Raw genomic sequence first — 4,403 nt, forward strand, 5'->3', positions numbered from 1 at the left:
GACTGTTTTAGTCAATAAATTGGTTTTTATTTCAATAAATTCATTTGAAGTAATTGAAACAACACTGTTATTCGTTTTATAAAACGAAATTTGTGTAGTTCCAATTGTCACACTTTAATCAGAAAAATCATCACTTCTTTTTAGTTGAATTTTAGAAGTGTTATTATATTCGTTTTTGTTTATATCATCAAGAGAAACATCAACAGAAAAAGATGTGACGTTATAGAGAGGAGTAATGTACCAATCTTCTTCAGTATTATATAAAGGACAATAAGGTTCTACATACATCGAAACATTTAAATTTTTAATGAACTTACTCAAATGGCAAAAGATCTTTTTCGATTAGCCAAATCTCAGCAATTTATTGTTTAATAGTATATTGGTGTTATATGGGAGAGCACCAATGTATTCCTTTTTAGAATAAAACAAATCAAAATTGGTCGAAGGAGTATATAAAAACACAGCTGTGACATTATTAAACATGAACAAAGGAAAGTCTCTGATACTTCGAGTTATTATGTTATTTTTACAGTCGCCAACAAATTTAATATCATTAAGTGATATAATAGAATCTTTTTCATTGTTTATTTTTCCAATTTGACAATATAAAGAATCTGCATACACTATTTGAACCCCTTTATTCGTGTTAGTATCAAAATTTAAAGACCCAGAAATATTCATTATTTTAGTTTTTAATTTTGAGTTGTTATTCATATCAAAAGTGCCATTTAGTTCCAGTTGAGTTTTAATAGTAATTTCCGAATTTTCAGTCATTAAAAAACTTGAATTTCTCGAAATTTTTATTTGATTTGTATTTAATATTTTGGAGTATCCTTTCATACCCATTTTACTGTTATCATTTAAAAATAGTGTATTTGAGGCTTCTAACATTGAATTGTTTCTGATATTCACAGTTGAGTTGTCTTTTACAAATATGTTACTTGGAGTTTTCATATTACTGTTTTCTGATAACAAGAGTACTGCATTTCCAGAGCATTCAATACCATTTTTTGATAATAAAACAGTACTTTCCGTCATATGAAAAGTTGCATTTTGATATATCAAAGTCATATTATTTTACTCTAAATGTATTTTACCTTTTAGCACTAAAATGGTGTTATGATAAACATATAAATTGTCTGAAGAAATTACATTGTTAATTCCATTGATTTCAGCCTTAGCATATCGAATAATGTAAATATCAGAAGAGGTAAAAATCCGAGAATCTGTTTTCATATCAAAGGTGACATTTCCATCAACAATTAAAGTGTAAGTCAAATATATGAGTGACTTCTGAAACATATTTATTGATGAATTGCCAAAGATATTTAATTCACTTGTATTCCCACCTGTCAATTGTGAATTTTGTAACAAAGAGAACACAACTCTTCGTGTAGTGTCCAAGCTACCAACAGCCAAATTAAAAGTGAAGTAACAACTCGTTGTTAAATTTTGTGATGTTGTGATAAAGTACTGAAATGGGCACGTTTGACTAAGAGAAAACGTTGTAAATAGTGTTAGTAATAATAACATTTGTATTAACATAGTTATTAAGATTTGAAAACAATTTTAATTTATATAGTAAATTTTAATTATTGTACACCTTATAATAAACCATTATTTCTATGTATATCAAATGAAAGATTATAAGCTGATTCAATCAACTTCGTAATGTTCATGTTTAAATTGGTTAATTGGTAAAGGTCTTTGTTTAGCTTTTTTAATTAATAAATATACAGTAAAGTAATCTATCCATTTGTTTCACAAACTAATAATTTATACAAAAATATAATGTAATAATTTGATACCGAATGAAATGATTATAAATAAATAATAAAAAACATTAAAACAGTTCAAGTTGATTAATTTAGTAAAAAAACATTTGGAATTAACTATACCAATTATTTTTAAAAAATAAAATTATTGTTTGTAATATTTAATCAAATCTTCTTTTTATTTATGAATTTAATGATTATAAAATTTAGTGATACAATCATAAATATTAATTTACAAATATATTGTGTAAATTAAGTATGTTTATATTTAACTGAACTCATAAATAAACTATTCATATTATTATTATTATAGTAAACATATAAAAATATTAACAACTTTATTATATGTTAACTCGCCGACGTACCTTATTCCCAACAAACCAATACTGTTAAAAAGAGCAGTGTTTTTGTTTTTTTGAAAAAAATTATATTATACAGTGTAGTTCAATTATAGTAAAATGAAAATGGAATAACGAGTTCAAATCATGAACTAAAAAACAAATAAATTGTGAAAAAATGAAAAAATAATATAAAATTTCATGACAAAAAGGTAAAAAATGGCAAAATAATAATACTGGTAAAATGCAATAACATTTTTTAAAACAAATAAATATGTTTTTATTCATAAAACAATAAAAACAATTGGTTCTGAGTTGAAAATGAAATACAAATTGCAAAAAAATACATGAACACGTCAATGATAATTAATGTAAACATATAAAATTATTGTAAATAATAGTCTTTATAAAAAATAAAAACTTTTCAAAGAACCTATTATATTCATTGTGTATTTTCAGATAGAGTACCGTGAAAAATCACTGCGGCGTGAAATATTACTGCGAATTGTTATTGTCCAAAAATAATGTTATTAAGGGTTTTAAAACATTTTGGGTTAATTTTTTTGTTATTCGAGGCTGTTAAAATGAAAAACGACAATTTTGTTCTACAAAATCTTTTGAGGCTAAGTCAATAGATTGTGCTAAAAGGAAAAATGGTTTTTTATATATTATTTATGAGGGTTTTGTTTTTTCCTTTTCTAATTGAAAAACAAAACGTTTTAAAATTTTTTGTTATTACAAAAAGACAAATTCTAAATTATAGTTTCACATATCTAAAAATTATTTTATCAAGTAAAAATGTGTTTTGATATTTTTAAAATGTGAATAAATGTACCAATAAGTGATATTGATTTATTCGTTACATCAATTTATGAAATATAATTTTATTGAACAGTCGATATCTCTGCCAAAATATGAACACATTTTAACAATAAAGTTTTGCTTAATAACGTATTGTCGTTAAAGATTAAAAATTATAAATAAAAAATAGTTCTTTTAATTTTAATTACCAAATAATCACTTAACAATATAATTTCATTCTGATGTATAAAATGTATTCCTTAGTTGCTTTCACAATGATTTGTTATTTGAAAAATCATTACTCAATGTCTTGTATATGTTTTATGAAAGTAGTTGATTTTTCGATTAAAAAATTTAGAGAAAGAATCTAACCCGTCACACCGTGACACAAAAAATGGTTTAAAAACAAAATGAATAAACAATATAATTATGTATTTCATAACAACATCTGTGAAATAGAAACCGTTTAGTAAATACTTGACATGTTGGTTGTATGATCACTGGCTATTTTGATCGTGGAATGATATGAAAAAATATTCACAATTCACATTAAATAAATCAAACAATGAACTATTATTATAGTATAAATTTAATTAAAATATAATAAACAACAAACAAGTGAAATGGTTAATTAACGTGTATTATAAATTAACATCAACATATTAATAGCTAAATTTTATAATAAAACAACAATAAATTATAATTTATTTTTTAAATGTGAAACTATTTTTAATAATTATTATCATATAATTAAACCAGTCGATTAATTATGGATAATTTTATTATAAATTATTATTATTTTAAATAAGTTAATACACCAGAACCCCAAACAACTTAATTCTTTCATTCCAACAAATTATTTAGATTTTATATTGGTGTGATTAAATTATCGACCATTTGAAAAACCCAGGCTCGTTAACCGTTTGTTATCATCAAATTAATTTATATTTTATAAATTTATTAATATGATATGTTTATAACGTGTTTTTGTATTTTGTTTATATTTATTGTATTGCAATTTGTGTTGTTATAATAATTTCGAAATCGAAACGTTTTTTCGATTATAATAATTCAAGTTGATATTTCTGTGTGTTTTTGTATTATTATTATGTTAAAACATACTGATTATAATGGTAATTTAAGTTTATTCAATTGGAGTTTATAATTTGAATATTCCCAACAAAAATTAACGACTAACTGAGTAGAAATCAAATTTCATATTATGGTGTCCAAAAAATGGACTATTTATTCAAATTTTCGATGTTTTAATTTATTCGTTTTTGTTATTATGTTTTGATGTATTGTTTCGTATTATAAGTTATAAATTGTTAAAAACTATAAAATAAAACCAATATCTAGTTTGAGTTGTTTGGAATGTTCGTTTTTACGAATTTACCCTTGTTTTAATTGATAGCCATATTATATAACATTTTTACAAAGTAAATTATTTTTATGTTTTAGAAGCAACAATAACATTATTTTTGCCCAA

Source organism: Entamoeba invadens (assembly GCF_000330505.1).
Source record: "Entamoeba invadens IP1 unplaced genomic scaffold scaff_1105074725089, whole genome shotgun sequence".
NCBI lineage: Eukaryota > Evosea > Mastigamoebida > Endamoebidae > Entamoeba > Entamoeba invadens.